The sequence below is a fragment of the Miscanthus floridulus genome, chromosome 3 (assembly GCF_019320115.1).
Source record: "Miscanthus floridulus cultivar M001 chromosome 3, ASM1932011v1, whole genome shotgun sequence".
NCBI lineage: Eukaryota > Viridiplantae > Streptophyta > Magnoliopsida > Poales > Poaceae > Miscanthus > Miscanthus floridulus.
Genome location: NC_089582.1, coordinates 90,179,483 through 90,202,104, shown reverse-complemented (window position 1 = coordinate 90,202,104; position 22,622 = coordinate 90,179,483). Strand labels below are relative to the sequence as shown.

At 43.3% G+C, this 22,622-nt stretch overlaps 1 pseudogene; it reads right to left on the bottom strand.

Annotated features, from left to right (window-relative positions):
- Positions 1-1,872: 1,872 nt before the first annotated feature.
- On the bottom strand, positions 1,873-9,006 carry LOC136544026 (uncharacterized; annotated as a pseudogene).
- Positions 9,007-22,622: the final 13,616 nt, after the last annotated feature.

The following is a 22,622-nucleotide window of genomic DNA, read 5'->3' as shown; positions in this document are numbered from 1 at the left end:
CAGGTGTCTTTTTTGAAATGCAAGTGTTTCAGACGCATGTTTCAAATGTTTTCAGTCGTATGTTGCAATTGTTGCACCTAGATGTTTCAAAACTAGAACGAGGGTTGCATCTCTCTCCTCGTCCTTTTGTTGTTTCGCCTTGCTGTCAGGCATGGGACGGCGGTGGTAGTCCCCACTAGCGCGGGCAGGCCCCACGTGCTTGCGAGCGGACGCAGCAGGCGAGACATGGGCGGGCAGGCGCGGGACGCGAGACAGAGGGTAGCGGCCCGGGCGTCTGGATGGGGCTAGCGTCCGGACGTCACTAGCCACACCCATTTTTTAGTAAAATCTATCTCATGAAAAATTTAACAAAACTAAACTCTCCGTCTAAAAAAAGATACGCATCACGTTTTTTTTTTCATTTTTTCTTAAAATTTTGGCCAACTCTATTAAAAATAATAATATTTATAACACCTAAAAGCATCATATCAGATTGGCAGTAATATTTTTATAATAAACATATTCAAAGGTAAAAATATTTATATTATTATCTATAGATCTAGTTTAGTTTATAGGATTACGAGATGCGTATTTGTTGCGACTGAGGAAGTAGATTGATCTCGTAGGTATCAGTAGATTTCTATTAAAAATTTAATAAAAAATTAAAAAGTTTGATTTAAAACAAATTCAGAACGCTCTAATTAACCGGAGCTTTTCCTAAAAGAAACCTGATGGAATAACTTCACACTCAAGCGAGCAACCTCGTGTCACGCAAAGGGCCAAACAGCAAAAGCGACCAGTCAGTTCTCATTTGGGATGCAAAGGAGAACAAGAGGAGAAAAAAGAGCAGCAACCGCGCGCAACCCTGAGCTGAGCACCCACGCACGCACTTTAATAACTCCCGGTTTCTTCACAAAACCTTCGCCTTTTGCTGAAATCTGCCCACGGGATCATCACAAAAGCGAAATCCTGGATGATGAAAAGCAAAAGCCCCTGACTCGTTAGATTCTTCAGACACCGTAGGTTACATGAGCAAAGAAAAAACTATAGGAACCGACACTGTTCGGACATGTAGATATATTTTTTTTTTGTCGGACCACAGAAAATGATGAACGGTTTCAGAACATAATAGTATTCCCCATACAAATACAAACTTCTCCACGTCCTTGACTCTGGAAACAAGTGGGCAAAGGAACCATTGTCGTGCGTGAGCTCCGTGCTCACTTCTCCCTTCCTATTCGAGACATAGCCACGCATACAAGTCATCAGCCAGTCGTCTAATAAGGTGACAGTTGCCGACCCACTACATGGACACTTTCGAATCCTTTTCACCATCACGTGATGAAAAGAGGGGGCATGGCTTCTCGTCTAGTCTTGAACCGTGAAACATCTGTTTCCATTACATACATATACCCCAAAAAAAATATGCAGTGGCAAGTTGTAAACCCCTACATCATATTTGGTTCATGTCATAAACATACCATTACCTCCACTCAATTTGCCCTGTGGCAGCCGGAAACTCAATGACGATATTCATGATACCATGTCACAAGAAAAATGCCACAATTTTTATATAAGGAATTCCCTGTGGCACTAATCTTGCTGCACATTAGTTTACAGTGAGAATGTGAAATAAAGACAACTTAGCACATCGACACAAATTTGGGGGCAACCTTCAAAAAAAAAAAAAATGGGGGCGAATGAGACAGCAATTCAACTCGTGTATTGTTACGGATCATAGGGCTTCCAACGAAATACACGCCTTTCAAAACAAGAAATAAGAACAACTAAATTCATGCTTAACTATATGAAAGTCATACCGCAAATAGCCCAGGTTATGCTATGTAATGTTATGTTGAATATAAGATAGGGCCATAGGCCCATACCTTCGGGTTATAAGCCAAGGTCGAATGAAGGGCAATCATCTATTAGTTCCTGAATCTTGGGGTCTTTACATGTCAGGGTGAAAGCAGATGTCAATGGGGGATCATCAAATATCCCATCCGTTCAACTGTTCCGTGTGGTTAGCTGCAAATGCACAGATAGTAGAATCAACTAACTAGCATAGTAGCCAATTTGTATTCCTTCAATCACAAAACGAAGGTCCTTGTGCAGTTGTGCAGATATGTGAAGTTAGATTTTGAAATTATAACCTTTAATTAATATTAGGTAAAGCTATCTAGATCGACCCAAGTAAAACAACAACATTAGCTGCTTGAAAAGCACTATCACAAATTAAGTCTTGTGTTAAAACAATTGTGAAACATGTATTGAACACTGAGAGGTCGAAATCCTATATCTAGTACTTCAGTGCTCTGATCTCATGAGAAAAAACCTGCTGGCAAGAAAGAAACTGTGTATGTGCCTCTGTGGGCAGCCAATAAAAAGACGAATCTATGACTTCCTGCACGTAACACGGTTATATCACAAATGTAACATGTCATGTTCCACAGGGAAAATGCATACCTGGTCTGCTGTTCTACTTCTGCCATCTTGAAATCCTGTGTCTGTCACAATGTTCGTAACTGGCACATTATCTGTAAAATACAAACCAACATAAGCAGCATTTATTATTTCATCTAGTTCTATGGCAATCAAGCTTTGCAAATTACAAGTGTACAAAGTAGTACCACTAGAACTTCTAGTTTCTGTCCTTTTGCATTGGACATGTTAGATGCTAAGGTATCTACCATGGCCAAATTCTAACCCTCAAAAGCAGCTGGTCTCCTATTAAATATCGTTAAAGCAAATATTTATCAGCTATTCTATTTTGCATTGGATAAACAAGCTAAGATTGAAAGAACAAAGTGGTGGAAACTGAAAGGGGAGACATCAGAGGTATTCAGGGAAAGGGTTATTAAAGAGGGCTATTGGAAGGAAGAAGAGGACATAAACAACATGTGGGAGAAGATGGTAACCAACATTCGGAAGGTGGCCTCAGAGGTGTGTGGAGTAACCAAAGGAAGTGGAGGCGAGGCTAAAGATACTTGGTGGTGGAACGAGGAAGTTCAAAAGGCTATTAAGAAGATGAAAGAATGCTATAGACGATTGTACCATGACAGGAGTGTGGACAACATAGAGAAATACAAGGTGGCAAAGAAGACTGCCAAACGAGCTGTAAGTGTGGCAAAGGGTAGAGCGTACAAGGATCTTTACCAATGGGATATTCAAAGTTGTACTAATTACCGGAGAATTAAGTTGATGAGCCATACTATGAAGCTATGGGAGAGAGTTATCGAGCATCGCTTGAGAGCAATAACGCGGGTCTCTATGAACCAATTTGGTTTCATGCCTGGAATGTCAACTATGGAAGCCATTTTCTTAATAAGACAAGTTATGCAGTGGTATAGGGAGAAGAAGAAGGACCTACACATGGTTTTTATTGACTTGGAGAAGGCTTATGATAAAATACCAAGGAATGTTATGTGGTGGGCTTTGGACAAACATAAAGTCCCAACGAAGTACGTCAGGCTCATTAAGGATATGTACAACAATGTTGTGACTAGTGTTCGAACAAGTGATGAAGACATAAATGATTTTCCGATTAGGATAGGACTACATCAAGGGTCAGCTTTGAGCCCTTATCTGTTTGCCTTAGTGATGGATGAGGTCACAGGGGACATACAAGGGGACATCCCTTGGTGTATGCTTTTTGCGGACGATGTAGTGCTAGTTGATGAAAGCCGGACAGGAGTGAATCAGAAACTGAAGTTATGGCAGGAGACTTTGGAATCCAAAGGTTTTAGACTCAGTAGAACTAAAACTGAGTATATGAGATGTGATTTCGGCATTACTACTCGGGAGGAGAAAGATATTAGTTTGGAAGGTCAAGTAGTGCCTAGGAAGGATACCTTTCGATATTTAGGATCAATGCTACAGAGAGACGGGGATATTGATGAAGATGTTAGCCATAGAATAAAAGTAGGGTGGATGAAGTGGCGCCAAGCATCTGGTGTCATATGTGACAAAAGGGTACCACAGAAGCTAAAAGGCAAGTTTTATAGGACGGCGATTAAACCTGCTATGTTGTATAGTGTAGAATGTTGGCCTACGAAAAGACGACATATTCAACAGATAAGTGTCGCGGAAATGCATATGTTGCGTTGGATTTGCGGTCATACAAGAAGGGATCGAGTTCGGAACGATGATATATGTGATAGATTAGGGGTAGCACCAATTGAAGAAAAGCTTGTCCAACACCGGTTGAGATGGTTTGGACATGTCCAATAGAGACTCCAGAGGCACCGGTGCGTAGTGGAATTCTAAGCCATGATAGTAACGTGAAGAGAGGCAGAGGAAGACCGAAGTTGACTTGGGTAGAGGCAATAAAAGGAGACTTGAAAGGATGGAATATACCCAAAGACTTAGCCTTAGATAGGAGTGCTTGGAAAACAGCTATTCACGTGCCTGAACCTTGATTGCTTCTGCTGGGTTTCAACTCTAGACTACCCCAACTTGTTTGGGACTTAAAGGCTTTGTTGTTGTTGTATTCTATTTTGCATGTTGCAGCTTAGCTGGTGTCAAGAAATTCGCATTCTAGGATATAAATATTAGACAAATCAATTCTTACCTGATGTTCGGATCATCATAAGTTGAATAATTGTTTCCTGATGATTCATTCCACTGATGATCCCCTATTGAGTTCTTTCGTGGCAGAGTTTCTAAGTTCAAGCAAGATTGTATGGATGAACGAAGCTGGGTAGCAAAGTGAGATGATCCAGAGGTCTCCCTACCACCAAAAGATCTGTTTGAATCATCAACCACTGAGTTTTTTTCTACAATTCACATCAAAACAGCCCTTGACACAGAAGATGCCAATGAATGTGCTTGTCCAGATGGAGCGCTTTGGGAAATTCTGACTTCTGCTGGGGGCTTCATTTGGGATGCTACAGATAAAGATGCCATTTGGTTTTAATATAAAATACATGAGTCTAAATAAGCAAGAGTAGTTGTACATCTCACCAGCACACACCTAAAGGGGAAATGTGTTCCATCAAAATGAGGCTTGTACTTAAAACATGATTATTATAACATCGTACATTTAAACAAAAAAAATCATGATTTAAATCCAAATTTCTCATTATCGAACAAGCGCAAGAAAAGTGAAATGAGCATGATGGAAGCATAACAGCAGGATTTCCAATTTATTAGACTTGAGATTTGAGAACTATACTGATTGTTTACTACTCACTTTGCCATTGTAAAAGGGCATGCATCGAGACAGTTAGCTTATTTTACAAAGTGATCACTTTACAAAATTGTGCAACAGAAGCTGACTGGGAACTCATGCCCAAAGTGCTTATCAATGATCCTAAGGTAGTCCAAAGCAACTATTTTCCCAGTTTCCTTACACAGGGATCATGCAACAGATATTCAAGCTAGAAATAAGTAAAGATGTACAAACCAGTTCGTACTGAATGATCCATGTTACCAAAAGTTGATTTGCCAACCTCTCTCCTGTCAAAACTCCTGGGGCATCCTGCCTGAAGATCTGTAGATCATGGAGAAACATAGGTGATGCTGCATTCGAATATATGACAACCAGGAAGTAGAATTAAATGAACATAATCTTGTAACATTAAGCTCCAGTACCATGAAACTGTGGCAGATCCCTGGTAGAACTTAATTTGCCAAATGCAGGACAAGGATTGGTAGCTGTGGCCCTCTGTATGTCTGCAAAAGCAGTATCGTTGCATAAAAAACATATAAGAGTATGGAAAGTAGAAATGGAGTGTAAAACTAATGATTCAGTAGATCCATACGACTAAATTTAAGCGGATCATCCATGATACCAAATGCTGATTCACTACAGTCAGCCCTTCTATTGACATTGCCGTCTGATTTACTCCAAGGATCTGAAAGTACCGAAAACGGATTGTAGTTGAACTATATTAAGCTATATGGGAGGCAGGAAATAGAACTAATGGGGCTTAATGTTAAGCTCTTGCACCATTGAAATTTGGTGGAGCATCCAAGTTACTGGAAGTTGGGCCAATCTGTGGCCTATTGGAGCTTGTAGTGCTTTCCCAGTGACTCTTCCGAAGATCATTGAAATTTGGTGGAGCATCCAAGTTACTGGAAGTTGGGCCAATCTGTGGCCTATTGGAGCTTGTAGTGCTTTCCGAGTGACTCTTCCGAAGATCTGCAGATTTCAAAGACAAATGAATCCTATAATACAGAAAGCAAATTATTTGTTGCACAACTTTGCAAACAAGTACCTTGGCACTTGAATGGACTAACAAACTTTGGTGATTTACTTTTTCCACTCAGTTTGTCACTTGTATTCTCTTCATTTCTCAGTCCTGTCTGACTCAAAGCCTCCTTCGAAGAGTGTCTAGGCTCTACACATGTGAAGAAAGTATGTGTAATTCATAAAAAGAGATGCTTAGGCTACCTATTTGCACAAGTGCAGCATCTTGTATCTACACGTTGGAAACAGAAGGAGAATGCTTGGGTGGGAATATAACTAACCATTCTTCTGATTTCTAAACTCACAGACATCAATAAGATAGTTAGGCATCTGGAATCTCTTCCCACTTTCAACAGATTCAACTGACTTGAGGTATCTGCTGCCAAGCTCTTCACCATATTCATCCAGCAAAACAATCTAAACACAAATTTAATACAACAGTAAGATTTGTCACTCACACAGGTCCACAGCACGCCAACGTTTCACTAGATAATCTAACAGGCAACAGCATCCTCCTATAGAACTGTTGGACACCTACTTAGAAAATGAAGTATTTTTTGAAAGAAACTGTGGAGCCACGCTCCCCAGCAAAATAGAAAATGAAAATGAAGTATTGAAAACCAGTTCCTGACCTGCCTTGCGTGTGAGCCAATTTGCATGAGCCTTATAATGCCATCATGGTATTTCTTTGCTTTTTGAGTTAGTTGGGTGGTATACAAGGCATTCCATTCTACAAAGGGTGCACATTTCGTATATAAAATTATATAAGCCTCAGAATTCGTTATACTACAAAATACAGATATCTCATGTAGTGTTAACACACAGACCTTTGAAATCTGAATCTGCTTCAATAAGGCTCCCTGGTTGATCAGCAGACACTGCTTCAGCATTGTCAGTCTCTGGCTTGCCAGAGCTAGCAGTGACTTCTGAGTCAGTTTTGTCAAGATCTACACATTACAGAGAAAAAATAAGATTCTCATGGCGCTGTGAAGGAAGATGTGGAATATAGCTAAGTGTTCTATAAACTTGAAGCCAAGTACCATGAATTTTTTGTGGATGTGGACTAATAAATTTCTGAGATGTACTCAATGCACCCATTCCCATCTTGTTACTTGTACTCTTCCCATTCATTGGTTTTGTGTGCACCATAGATTCCTCTGAGGTATGCTCTGCATGTGCATATGGCATACCAATCAAGCCACAGTAGCACCCATTCAGTGAGATAGAAAAGAAAATTCTTGCTATTCATCATTCTGTAATTAAGAAAATGAAGCTAGGAAGTCTCATGAGGCGCAGGCCCACGGACTAATTAAAAGCTTCGTGACTATACTAGAGCATGTATGAAGTTACCTTTATTCTGATTTTTGGCCTCACAAATATCTACCAGATAATTAGGAAAATGGCATTTCTTCCCACTTTCAACGGATTCCCCTGACTTGAGATGCCTGCTACACAGTACTTGGCCATCTTCATCGAGCAAAACAATCTGAGCATTCAGTTCAGGGAACATAACATGACATTTTAGTAAACTGATGATTGCAGGACAATTGAAACAACCTAGCATTACTAATCAGCAGCATAAACTGCATCATCTCGTATCTTCAGAACATGCATGGAAACAACCATCAAAGGAGTGCTTCTTACCTGCTTCGCTTGCGGACCAATTTGCACAAGCCTCACCAACCCATCATGGTACTTCTTAGCCAGGGGCGAAGCCCAGTTATTGACCGTGGGTGCAGATGCACCACCCTGATTTTTCTTTTCAAGTTATAGTACTCAGATTTTGACCCTTTATGCACCCCCAAAGTCCAATAGACTGCACCCCCCACAGCCCAGTGGCCCAACCTGCAACTTCGATTAAGGAAGGCCTGGAACTGCAAGATCGATTGTTTTGTTAGCCCCTGGATCTTCGCAACGGTTGAGCCGACCACTCACCAGAGCTACCGACCACACATTATGGCTAGAGGTAGAAGAAGGGAGGGGGAACAGAGCACACACACAGCACAAGTACCAGCGTTGGCCAGAGCTCTGCAAAGGAGATGACAAAACTGAACTCGCTCTCTTTACTGAGTTGCAGTAGAAAGCTATATATACAACTCTACCTATCTAATCCTACGATAACTAGATGTGACAGCAGGGCTGACTTTAGCGTCTGCCCCTGCCGTGGCTATAGTGCGGTAGGGGAGCCTTTCGGCGCCTGCCCCTGCAGCGGCTACAGTGCAGCAGCAGGGAACCCTTTTCGGCGCCTGCCCCCTGCCGTGCGTTCACACAGGGGAGCAACAGATTACTTAACAATTCTTCCCCTAATCCTGCTGCTAACCCTAGAACCCCTCCATGCCGATCATCTTCTTTAGCTCCATGAGCCGAAGACGGCCGAGCGGCTTGGTGAGGACGTCCGCGAGTTGCCGACCAGTTTCGACGAACTCGATGACGATCTACTCTCCATCGATACAATCCCTGAGGAAGTGGAACTTGACGTCGATGTGCTTGCTCCGGTCGTGGAGAATCGAATTCTTCACGAGTGCGATGGCGGGCTGGTTGTCCACCATCAGTGATGGTGGGTGAGCTTCCACACCGGTCAGCTCGCCCAGTAGCCGGTGCAGCCATACAGCTTGGCACGCCGCTATGGCCGCCACCACATACTCTGCCTCGCACGTGAACAACGCCACCACCTTCGGTTTCAGTGACAGCCATGAGATTAGAGCCGACCCGAGGAAAACGAGCACGTCAGAGGTGCTCTGCCGTCCGTCGATGTCCCCCGCCATGTCTGCATCGCTGAACACAGTAAGTTGTAGCCTACTTCCGTCAGTCTTAGGAAAGACGATCCCCTGATCCATCGTCCCCTTGACGTAGCGCAACAGTCGCTTTACCGTAGCCCAGTGATCCTCTCGGGGATCCTTCATGAAGCGGCTGACGTAGCCCACGACGAACGCAATGTCCGGCCTCGTGTGGACTAGGTAGCGTAGACCACCGACGATGCTCTAGTAGAGTGTTGCATCTACCTTCGCCGTGGTACTGGCCTTCATCAGCTTTAGCCGCTCCTCCATTGGAGTCACGCACGGCTTGCACTCAGCCATGCGGCTCCGCTCCAACAGCTTCGAGGCATACGCGCTCTGACTGATCGTGAGCACCTCCTTCCGCTGTCTCACCTCGATGCCAAGATAGTAGGAGAGCGTGCCGAGATCGCTCATTCAAAAACGAGCCGCCATCTCGCGCTTGAAGCTATCGATGTCCTCCGCACGTGCGCCGGTGACAATCAAGTCATCCACATACACGCCGATGATGAGCACCTCCTTCCCCTGTCGTAGCGTGTAGAGCGCATGCTCGATTGCGCACCGCGTGAACCTAAGCTCGCCCAGTGTGACATCAAGCTTGGCATTCCATGCTCATAGGCCCTGCCGCAGCCTGTAGAGCACCTTGCGCTGTCGGAGCGCCCTGTTGTAAGTGCAATCAAACCCTATTGTGAGTTTTGATATTGATGACCACCAAATTAGAGGACTAATAAGATTTATTGAGATGACAAGCAGAGAATCAAAGAATGAGGATGGTGTACAGGTTGCAGGTGTCCTAATTACAAAAGGTGTCCAGACCTAGCTCAAAGGAGGTTTAAATTCTTTTATGTTTTGAATTTGAGTTTAGGGAAAGCCGTACTATTAAGAGGGATTTTAGGACAGTTGGTCAACTGTTGAATCAGATGCTCAAATTCATAGATCTACATCCTCCCACCTAGCTAAAACAGCTAGCCAAATTTGATATAATATTACCTGTTTTGGCTAGGGCGGCAGTGCCGCCCTGTTAAGAGCGACAGTGCCGCCCTTAACTGACCATTGGGCTCGGGGGTATTTATACCCTTCAGGCCCAGCCCATAACGGTCATCTTCTCCACTGAGTCATTCAGCTCAAAAACAGACAGAACCAAAGCTCACCTCTCTCCTCCATTGTTGCTCCTCCATCCCTCAAGCTAATCCTTGATTCCAACCATCAAAACTTAAGAGAAAAGGCAGCAAAACTCGATTGGAGAGAAGATCCACTGATTCCCAAAGTCTAAGAGCATTTGGTTCATGTTTGGTCGGCGGTTCTAGGGTTTGTTACTCTTGGAGCTTGCTCCTAGCTGGCTAGGCATCGCCCTTGTGCTTGCCAACTTGTGTGGCAGCCTTGAGAGATTTGTAACCTCATTCAAAAGCCAAGAAATCACCCCTCACCTTAAGAGTTCACTCTCTTGATTTGAGAACGAGGGTAAGGTAAGCCTTTGTGGTAAGCTCAAGCCTTTTGTGGCTTCCTCAACAACATGGACTTAGGCAAACCTTAGTGGTGAGCTGAACCACGGGATAAATCTTGTGTCTTGCGTGCTTCATCTTTACTATACTTGCAGTTCATCTTATTGCCAGCTGTTGCTAGGGTTTAGTTGCTCGATTCATTGTTGTGCGAAGTTTCTGTGGTATCCAGTCTTCGAACTAGATCTTGGCTTTATATTGCAGGATTAAGCAACTAGTGGGGTTAGGTTTATATCTATTAAATCTCAACTGTGTTAGATTATTTTTCGTAGAGCGGTAGTGCCGCCCTATAAGGCCGGCAGTGCCGCCCTCTGTTCTAACAGAGTTTTGAGTTGAATTTTTACAAGCCTATTCACCCCCCTCTAGGCCTTCTTTATCTTCCTATAGATCCTACAAGTGGTATCAGAGCAAGGTTGCTTTGCATACGCTTCACCGTGTGAAGTATGGAAGAAGGAGAAGGTTCAAAGAACATTCGCGTTGTGGACGCAAGTGGTGTGCATGTTGAGGATGTCAGCAGCAACAGCGAGCTGTCCATGTCCACAGTAAGTGATGCCACCATCAAAGAATCCAAGACCACCGATGCCGAAAGAAGAAAGGCAAGAAAAGAAAGAAAAGCTGCAAAGATTGCAACAAGAGAAGCTAGAGAAAAGAAGAAAGAAGAGCAGCGGCTCAAAGACAAGAAAAAGAGAAAAGAAGTTTGAAGAATCACGAGAGGTAAGAACTAAGAGAAGAGCAGCAAGAGCTCAAGAGCAAGAGAAGAATGAGTATGATGCATCATCTAGTGAGCTCTCTAGTAGCTTGGATGATGGAGATGATGATGTGTCATATCATGCTTCAAAAGATGGCAAGGAGGTGAAGAGCAAGGATAAAAAGAAGGATAGCAAGGACAAGGGCAGCAACAACAACAAGAACAAATATGCCGCCGTATCCTTTAACTATTCTTATTTGTCTAACCATAACAAAAGGTCCTTTGTCAATGTACCCACGGGGAAGTTGCCTCATTTTGATGGGACAAACTTTGCCAAGTGGAAGCACTTGATGAGTGCCTATCTTGTAGGTCTTCACCCCGGTCTTTGGGAGATTGTGGTGAATGGATTACAGCCACCGAGAGATCCTGAAGCGCCAACAAACGAAGAGCTAGCTGCTGTCCATCTCAATGGCCAAGTCATAAGTATTCTTCTTGGTGCCTTGGATGGAAATGAGTACAACCGAGTGATGAATAGCAATGTTGCAAAATAGATTTGGGACACTTTGCATCTAGCACATGAAGGTGTAGATAAAGTGAGGAAAGCAAAGATTGATTTGTTGATGGCCAAGCTAAATAGGTTCATGATTGTTGATGGAGAGGGGCCATAAGAGATGTTTGATAGATTGATGACCTTGGTGGGCAAAATTAGAGGCTATGGATGTGATGAGCTTGATGATCACAAAGTCATGAAGGTTATGTTGGAAGCCTACTCACCAAGAAATGAGACCGTAGTTACCTTGATTAGAGATAAGAAGTTTGAGCACTTCACACCTAATGATGTGCTTGGAAGTTTGTTGACATTTGACATGCAAAGAGAAGAGGCAAATGAGAGGAGAAGACTTGGTGAGTTGCAAGCCAAGCTAGAAGGCATGAAAATCAAGGAAGTAGCTCTCAAGGAAAATAAATCAAGCAATCAAGGCACCTCCAACAAGGCAAAGGGTAGCAAGCAAGCATCAACAAGTCAACCCAAGGAAATCAAGTGAACTCCACAAAATGATGATCCAAGTTCTTCCTCAAGTGAAGATGAAGATGATGGGGCTGATTATATGAAGATTGATGACATGGCCTTGTTCATGAAGAGTTATCACAAGGGGTTGAAAAAGAATAGGTATAAAATAGTGCAAAGAAGGTTCCCCAATAAGAAGAGGACTTGCTACAATTATGGCAGTACGGAGCACTTCATTGCTAAGTGTCCCTATGACAAGAAAGAAAATAAATACAAGAGGGACAATAATGAGGGCAAGCATGAGCATAAAAATAGATACAAGCAAATGGGAGAGGCACACATTGGGCATGAGTGGGACTCAACTAAAGAGTCAAGTGAAGAGGATGTGAAGATTGCAACCGTGGCCATTCAAAAGCCATCCTCTACATCAAGGCTCTTCAACAACATGTCCGATGATGATGACCACCGCTCCACTCACGTTTGTCTTATGGCAAAGGGTGTGTAACAGAACCGATCAATTATATGAAATTAAGTACGAAAATCATCTGCCAGAGCAGATGATTTAGCAAACTTAAGCCCGTATAACCCAGTAGTCCGTGAAATCACGAAGGATTTCAAACCAACTTTCATTCCAGCCAAGATCGTAATAAGTTTAGCAGTCACCATCACATATTACATAAAAGTTCGCATCTCAGATACATCAGAGTTTAAACATAGTTATTACAAAACGAGTTCAAATAAAAGTAGCGGAAGCCATTTGTTCAAAACCACACACACTCACACGGAGTTCAAATACAGTGCCAACTAATGATCATCTCCAACAAAAGCATTAGACGAGACGTAAGGAATGACCATGCCCATGGTCCTAAGCATCACCCATTGCAGGATAAAGGCAGTTGATACAGTAGCCGTAATACATCTGCCCATTTGCAACAAGTGGGAATAAAACCCTGAGTACGAGAAGGTATTCAGCTAGACTTACCCGACATAACCGAAAATAAGTGACACCAAGGATTATGAAGGCTTTATAGTAGGGTAGCTGACTCATTTGCAAAAAGAAGCATTTTTAGCATTTGAAGAACCTTTTCAAAAGCATTATTGTCAAGTTAATTGTTATTAACCCATTGACTAGATTTGCACCTATACTAGAGCAAACATGTGATTAAGCAGATAATGATAACCAATGATCATTAAACAACTTCCATAATGTCATATTCATTATAACTGTCCAAGTGTTCCATCAACATTACTACGATGAAGTCACTCAAGTCAAGTGCTTAGTATCCAGGAGCGATGGCGATTCGAATCGATTCCTAACTAGCTGGTGATTTATTCCTTACACAAACCTCACTCACCTGCTAAAGTGAGGTATTGATCACCGAGTCAACTATCCAGGTATCTCGAGTTTGCCAGGAACCACATGTACCTGGGGGCCGACCGACTGCACTTTGGTCTTATCATCTCGCCCCCATGTCCTACCATACCTACTCCGGCATAGTGCGCTGCGGGCAATCTACTCGGCCCGAATAATCTCCCAGCTTCATGGTTGGAAGGTACTTTATCCGGCCAGCTAAATGTAAGGCATGCGTTCAACATGACTCGAGGCCCAACAACGATCGGTCCTTAATTGACACAGACGGAAAGCACTACAGTTCAAAACTCTGTAAGTCTCCGTCCGGTCTCAACTTCATTTAACACTTAGTTATACCATGACTTCATAGTCATCCAAGCAGATCCAGGTAACCACCTATAGCTCACAGGTGATAGGAAATCACCCGACTTCTACTGGTCTAAGCCAGCTAAGCATTGACTCGACTGCGGATACCAGGGTAACAAGGATATAGTATAACAAAGGTAGACAAGGTATAATGCAGCAACGGTTGCAAACAACTCCTGAACGTAATACATCAATTAAAGTAAAGTATTGAATTAATAATTGCAAACTGGGAGAAAATGCTTTGGGGCTTGCCTCTCTCGAAGGAGCTCGGGCGGTGATCGGGGCACTCCAGAAGTTCCTCAACGTCCTCCTCATCGGCTTCAGGCACTTCGTGCGGCTGCACCTCGAGCTGCTCCTCGGGCTCCTCGGGTATGACGACTAGGTTCTCGGTTTGCGATCCTATATGATGCAATGTGCGTAAGTGCTTATGCAATCGGTGCATCGGATGAGATGAATACAATGGATATGCTTGAATGCAAGGTAGTCAACATCATCCAAGAACATATACTACAAGCACATGTCATCTACTGCATTTTCTTCTACTACTAATATGCTAAGTCAACACATCTCATTAAATGCTTCAAAGATACACCAAAGCTTCACTAATTTCTTAATCACACATAAAGCAACACTTGATTAAACCCTAATTAATAATAGGTTTGAATAGTAACATCTATTTTTATTGCTTAGAAAAATCTTAGAAAATTACCATAGCATAGTACTACCCTAAGTAGTCTACTATCAGATTTTTATGGTATTTGAATGAGTGGATTAGCCTACACAAAAATAACAAGCTATGGCATGATTATGAACATGAAAATACTTTATACTGTGAAAAGTGTCAAACAACAGAGTTAGTATTTTTCCTATGATCTTCATAGCATACAATCACTGTACAAAAATTATCACATGCATGTTTTATACAAAGTTTGCTCTCTAGCAAAAATAACAAAAATCAGCCATAAAAGGCACTTGAACTACACCTCATAATTTTTCTACAGCACATGCATGACACATATTTTTCCTAGGAAGTACATTACATAAGAAGATTAACAAACTTGGAAATCATATTTTTCTGAAGCTTATAGGTTTTTCTACACATTTTTCAAGTTATCAGCAATATCAAGGATTAAATAAAGTTCTACAGAAAAGTATCTCAAAAATGACATGCAAAAATTTTCTCATGTAGATCTGGTGACAAGAAACCTAGAAAAATTTATTTCAACAGATTTGGAGCAAATTTGAGTATACAAACATTTTCCAAATCATTTCTCTTTTCAAATAATAAAGAAAACTAAAAATGAAACTTCCTATTGCTACTGGGCCGGCCCGTGGAAACCAGCTGGCCCATGGCCACACTTGGCCCGCTCAGACCGAGCGAAGGGGAGAGGCGGCCTGGCTCAGGGCTTCGGCCCACGACCACTTGGCCCAGCTCGGTCGAGGCAAGGAAGCCACGCCGGCGTCGAGACGCCACGACGGCGCGGCTCTGCCAGCGGGCCGGCGGCCATTGTCGGCCATGTCAGGGCAAACGGGCGAGCGCACGGGGTTCGCAAGCGAGTGCCAAACTTGAGCAGGCAGCTAGGAAGGGTGGAAAAGGGGAGGAAGGGTGAGTTCCACGGCGGCCGAGCATGGCGGCGCCATGGCTGACGGTGGTGAAGCTTGCAAAATGGCTCTACCTTGGCTTAAAGGCGTCACAACCACGAGCACCAGGTGCCGGGGAATGAGGCGGAGCTGCTGGCGGGCGGAATCAAGGAGTGAGGCATGGGAGGAGGAGCAAGTCGCTGGCGGAGCGACTGCGGTGCTGTGCTCTATCGCGGTGAGAGGAGGGACGAGCATGGGAGAGCGAGAGAGCGGGTGGGATTGAGTGGAGAGGAGCGCAGCGCGGTTGGTAGAAGAAGGCACGCACGTGGAGGTAGAATCAGGCCGGCTATGACGTGCGGCGGGCGTCGCCGGTGCATGGCCGCCACGTGGTGGGCGTGCTCTGGCGTGGTCGGAACGGCGCGCGGGAACGTGCGTGGCGTAGCGCGGAGGCAGGCCAGACGCGCGCGGGGCTAGGCTAGGCCGAGGCGAGGTGGGCTAGCACGGGCGCGGGAGGTTCGCTAGGCCGGCTTCGGCCATGGGCCAAGAAACGAGGCGGCGGCCCGTGAAAGGAGAAAAGCCTTTTTCAAATTATGTTTTCAAGAAATTTTCAAATACCAGTTTTCAAATATCATTTTTGAGCAAGAAAATAACATCTTTTGAAAATATCCCAAAAATAAAAGTTGCTTAGAATTTAATTCTCTACAACTTTGCTTTTATGACCAAAGCCTAATTCTTGATAGATTTTGAATTATAAAATTAAATTCAATTTTAACTCAAAACCCTAATTTTGGAGAATTATTTTTAAAGCAAAATTTGGCAATAATTTGAATACAAACTTTGCTCCAAAAAATGTACTAAATAATTCTAGATGATTTACAATGATAGCCAAACATGTTTTACTAACCTAGCAAGCATAATTAGGGCAAAAACAACTCCAAACAAGTGTATGCAACATTTACGTTTCACGAGCATGTTTCGTATGTTTCGAAGCAGTTTTTAGTTATTATTTACATGATTAGGCATGTATGATTAGGTTGCTTGATGATGCATGATATGCATGATTTGCAGTGCCTAAATGCTAGCATAACACTGGGGTGTTACAGCCCTCCCCCTTATAAAAATCTCGTCCTGAGATTTGGGTTACGAACCATTTGTTATAAAAATCTTCATAAGCTTTTTATAGATATTCTCCTGTTTCCCAAGTTGCATCTCCCTCATCATGATGATTCCACTGTATCTTGTATGTTTTCACCACACTATTCCGAGTAGCACGTTCTTTAGTGTCTAACACACGGACCGGTTGCTTACGATACACCAAGTCTGATTTGAGTTGGATGCCTCGAGGTTCTATTCTTTCCTCCGAAACACGCAAACACTTCTTGAGATATGATACATGGAAAACTAGGAAGACGGTACTCATTGTCTCAGGTAACTCTAACTTATAAGCTACTGGACCTCTTTTTTCCAAGATCTTGTATGGTCCTACGAATCTAGCGGCAAGCTTTCTTTGGACTCCAAACCTTTTCTTCTTCATTGGCGTGACCTTCAGATAAACATAGTCACCAACTTCAAACACAAGAGGTCTCCTTCTGTCTGCATAACTTTTTTGACGTGATTGAGCCGCCTTCATATTTTGTTGAATAATATGAACTTTCTTCTCGGCTTCTTCTACAAAGTCAATGCCATAATACCTTCTATCTCCAGGCTCGACCCAATTCAATAGTGTTCTACATTTTCTGCCATACAAAGCTTCAAATGGAGCCATCTTAATGCTTTCTTGATAACTATTATTATAAGAAAACTCAGCTAATGGTAACCATGACTCCCATGATCCCTTAGAAGACAATACACAGGCTCTTAACATATCCTCCAAAATAGCATTCACTTGTTCAGTCTGACCATCTGTCTGAGGATGATAAGCGGTACTACGAATCAAACTAGTTCCTAAGCCTTTGTGTAAATGTTCCCAAAAGTGAGCTGTGAACTGTGACCCTCTATCAGATACTATAGTCCTTGGTATACCATGCAACCTCACAATTTCTGCGATATACTTCTTGGCATATTGAGGTGGTCGATAAGTTGTCTTGACAGGTAGGAAATGAGCGGTCTTGGTAAGATGATCCACAATCACCCAAATCGAATCATGTCCTTTTTGAGTAGTGGGCAAACCCGAGATAAAATCCATACTTATATCATCCCACTTCCAACTAGGTACGGACAAGGGTTGCAACATACCATCAGGTTTCATATGAATGGCTTTCACTCGACAACATGTGTCACATCTGGCAACATATGCTGTAATTTCTTTCTTCATTTTGGTCCACCAATAACAAGGTCTTAGTTCTTGATACATCTTACTACTTCCAGGATGGATAGATAGCTTAGAAAGGTGAGCTTCATCCATGAGTTTATTCCTAAGCTCTCGATCCTTGGGAATCACAAGACGGTCGTCAAACCACAACATGCCCTGTTCATCCACTTTAAAGTGCTGAGACGACTTTTCTTTGATTTTCTCTTTGATGTGGAATATTCCCTTGTTAGTTTTCTGGCCATCTATTATCTTACTCTCCAAAGAGCAACTAATCTAAATACTATGTAACACAGCAGGATGCATCAGATCGAACCCATCTTCAAGTAATGGCTGCACATTCAAGTAATATGACTTTCTGCTCAAAGCATCTACCACTACATTGGCTTTTCCAGGATGATATTGCACATTCAAGTTGTAATCTTTGATCAATTCCAACCATCTATGCTGTCTCATGTTCAGCTCGGGTTGGGTAAAGATGTACTTGAGACTCTTGTGATCCGTGAAAATATTGCACACATTACCAAGTAGATAATGTCTCCAAATTTTTAGGGCATGTACAACTACAGCAAGTTCAAGATCATGTGTTGGATAGTTGACCTCATGCTTTCTCAATTGACATGAGGCATAAGTAATGACTCTCCTTTCTTGCATAAGTACACATCCTAATCCAGTCTTCGATGCGTCACAAAACACATCAAATGGTTTCTCGATATCTGGTTGTGCTAGAACAGGAGCAGTGGTCAATAGTTTCCGCAAAGTGTGGAAAGCTGCTTCACACTCTTCTGTCCACACAAACTTGTGATCCTTCTATAGCAGGCTTGTCATCGGTTTGGCAATCTTCGAGAAGTATGGTATAAAGCAACGGTAATAACCGGCTAGTCCTAAGAAACTTCTAATCTTAGGAACTGTGGTCGGTGCTTTCCAATCCATAACCTCTTGCACCTTACCTGGATCGACTAAAACTCCATTTTCTGACAGAATGTGACCAAGGAAAGGAACTTTCTTCAACCAGAATTCACATTTGCTAAACTTAGCATACAGTTGATGATCTCTAAGTCTAGTCAAGATAATTCTCAGATTCTCTTCATGATCCTTCTCGTTCTCGGAGTACACCAGAATGTCATCGATGAACACCACCACGAACTTATCCAATTCTGGCATGAAAACTGTATTCATCACAAACATAAAGTATATAGGAGCATTTGTCAAGCCAAAGGACATGACAAGATACTCATACAACTCGTATCTAGTGGAAAATACAGTTTTCGGTATATCTTGTGGCCTAATCTTGATTTGATGATAACCGGATCTCAAATCTATTTTTGAGAACACCTTAGCCTTGGCTAACTGGTCAAATAGAACATCAATGTGAGGCAAGGGATACTTATTCTTGATGGTTACAGCATTAAGTGGCCTATAATCTATGCACATTCTCAACGTGCCCTCTTTCTTTTTCTTCACAAACAAGGCGGGACATCCCCATTCAGACTTGCTTGGCTAGATAAATCTCTTTTTTGATAAATCTTCTAGTTGCTTCTTCAGCTCAGCTAATTCATCTAGAGGCATCTGATAGGGTCTCCTTGAAATCAGAGCTGTTCCAGGGATTAACTCAATTCCAAACTCAATCTCCCTATCCGGCAGAAGACCAGGTAGCTCATCTGAGAATACATCTAAAAATTCACACACTACCGGAATCTGATGAATAGGAATGACTGCCATAGCACATGTCACACTTATAAGGTCTGTTCTCTGAGGCAATGGTACTTGGAAAGTATCCTCACCCAGGGGATCCTTAAGGGTAAGTACTCGACTTCCAGTATCTATGACTGCTCCCCAATCCTTCATCCAATTCATCCCTATAATGACATCCAAAACTAGTCTAGGCATAACTATCAAGTTTACTCAGAACTTCCTGCTACCTAATTCAAGGGTTGCCCCTCGAACCATCCGGTTGGTCAAAACATCAGCCCCTGCTGAACTTATACAGTAACCATAACCTAATTCTATGCATAGTTGTTCATGTTTCTATGCAAATGCTTGACTCATAAAAGAATGCGATGATCCAGAATCAAAGAGAACAACTGTAGGGTTTTGGTTGATAGGAAACTTACCAGCGGTTATGGGCTCTCCCTCAGGAATCTCATCCACAGTCGTACTATGTACCCGAGCATTATAGGTCAGCTTCTTCTTGGGTGGAGAAGGACAGAATCTTGAGAAATGGCCGGGTTGATCACAATTGTAGCAGGGTCCCCTCACTGTCCTAGCAGATCCCACAGCTCCCTTGGAACTGCCTTGTACCGTAGTTGCGGCTGCCTTGTTGGGCTGTACTGCCATCTTGTAAGGTTTTTGAGGTCCATGAAAATTCTGACTTCTCTGCTGAGATGGCCTGAACCTAGCACCAGGTGCCGATGGATGATAGGGAGGATGACCTCCCATAGGTGATCTTGCTTGGGACGAACCACCTTCAAGGGCTCTTTTGCGAGTCTTGGCTATGATGCTGGTGTTGTTGTTCTTTTCCTGCTTCAGATAGTCGCTGATGAAGTCATTGAATCTGACGCGGTTGTTGGTACCCACATGCTTCATCATTTTTGGATTGAGTCCCCTCTTAAAACTGGCTATTCTCTTAGCATCGATGTCAACCATGTCGGGAGCATAACGACACAAGTTGTTGAAGGCATGCAAATATTGTGTCACGGTCTTGGTGCCCTGATTCAATGCCAAGAACTCTCCCTACTTCATCTCGGTCAGCCCAGGTGGAATATAAACTCCACGAAAGGCCTCAGCAAACTCTCTCCATGAAATTTGAGCATTTGGAGGGAAGGTGGTGCGATGGTGCTTCCACCACATTCCCGCTGGTCCTTGCAACTGATGTGCAGCATACTCCGTTTTCAATACCTCAGTCATCCTCAACACACGGAATTTATCTTCCATAGTGTTGATCCATTCCTCAGCATCGAGTGGCTCTGTTACTTCCTTGAATATTGGCGGCCTAGTGTCCATAAAATCTTTAAAGCTGCTATATTGGTTCACTCCAATGCCACCACCCTGATTGTTACCGTGTTGAATGTTGTTGGCGATGGTACGCAGAAATCCTCCATGTTCTTCTGGGATTGTTCCATGTTGCGCTAACTCCCAAACAACTGTGCGAGGAACATCTCTGGGGTAAACGGGGGATGAGGTGGCAAATGTAGTTCATGGGGAGGCTCATTGTTGTTGCCGTGGTTTCCACCACCACCACCGGTCCCCGCACCGTTAGCACCGGTCTCAGCGGCCTCATACGTGGTTCGGCGAGTGTTTGTCATCTGCATATTTCAGCAACAAGTAATGATTGAGTGAAGCTGTAATAATTGTGAGTGAAGGAAAAATTATGCCATACTGAATTTACTGGAGAGAATAAATTCATACAATAAAACAGAGGCACAACAATCGCATCCCAATTAAAACAACATCACTTAATCAAATTACTTCAACAGCAAACATCACGTCCATACAACCAAATTGCCAGCATACATACACTGGACTTTTATGCGTTCAGATATCGCATTCATAATCAAGTTCCAACCATATGCCAAGTCTCATAAGTTCAAAGCAAAACACATTAGGTTACATGCCAACAAAAGAAAGGTCATCGCGATAGGACCTAAACACTAGCACAAGGCAACTAGCCTACTCCTCGGGGCCGTCGTTGGGATCGAAGATGTCACCATCGCCCCTAGGTGAAACTACAGGCTCGTCCTCGTTGTCATCATCGATGTCCATGCTAGCAGCATCTGGTGGAGCATATGGGCCAACCCCATTGTAGAGTGCGTGAAACTCCTCGTGCAGGTTGCCGTTGTACTCCTCTAGCTCATTGACCCTTTGCAGCAGAAGGTCCCTCTCGTCCTAGGCTTCATTCCTTTCCTGAACCAACTGTCCAATCATGCGGTCTGCATTGTTGTTGGCTTGAGTCAACATATGCACCCGCTGCATAGCTCTATCACTTCTCTCAACCACCTGGTCTCACTGTAAGTTCATATCAGCCAACTGCTCCTGCAAACTGGCTATAGCACATGCCTGTCTCTTTTTTTGCTTTCTCCCCTTGAGCTTATCCTGACCATGTAAGCCAGTCAAAGTCTAGTAGGTACTCTCAAGACCCTCATACGCTCTGATGGCAGCAAACATAGCACTCATAGCCTGATTGTCGCTAGCCTGTCCCTCAGCTGGACCTCTGACCAAGGCACTTCCCTGAGGCAGAACCCAAATAGCATCACAAGGATCATCCCTAGGAAAAGTGCCAGCTAGAGCTGCTACAAGCTCACTGGGAAATCTACTCATGATATCCCTGATGACACAGAAGGCTGCTCCCTCTGCACCCTCAGCAGGAGTGCGACCCTCAAACTCCAAGTGCCAACCATCCCAATCTGGAGCATCACCAAGAGCAGGAATCATGATCTCTACCACTACAAGTCCATCCTCTGCTAACTGGCTCTCATTCCAAGAGTACACCAGCTCTTGACCCTCTGGGTACCCCACATCATGGAGCACTCTCCAAAGCAAGGTCGGCATGCCAAACTCGCTCAAGAAGGTGTCCATGGTGCGGTGCTCCCTTAGGGCCAACGGACATCGAGGTGCTCTTCCTCCGATGGACTTATGGGCGGTCTGCTTCGTGCGGGCCATCTGTAGCAAAAGTTCTTTTATTACCTCATGGAAACATATTTTAGGTGATACAACTTTTATCAAAATGAGATAATCAATTTATAAGGGGAGGAATGCATGACATGAATGAAATGCACAAGTAATATGATGTATGTACGTGCCGTACGTTCTCACAAACTTATGAAATAATTAATTTCTAGCGACGAATTCGGTGGCATACAAACGATCTCTCAAATACGTAA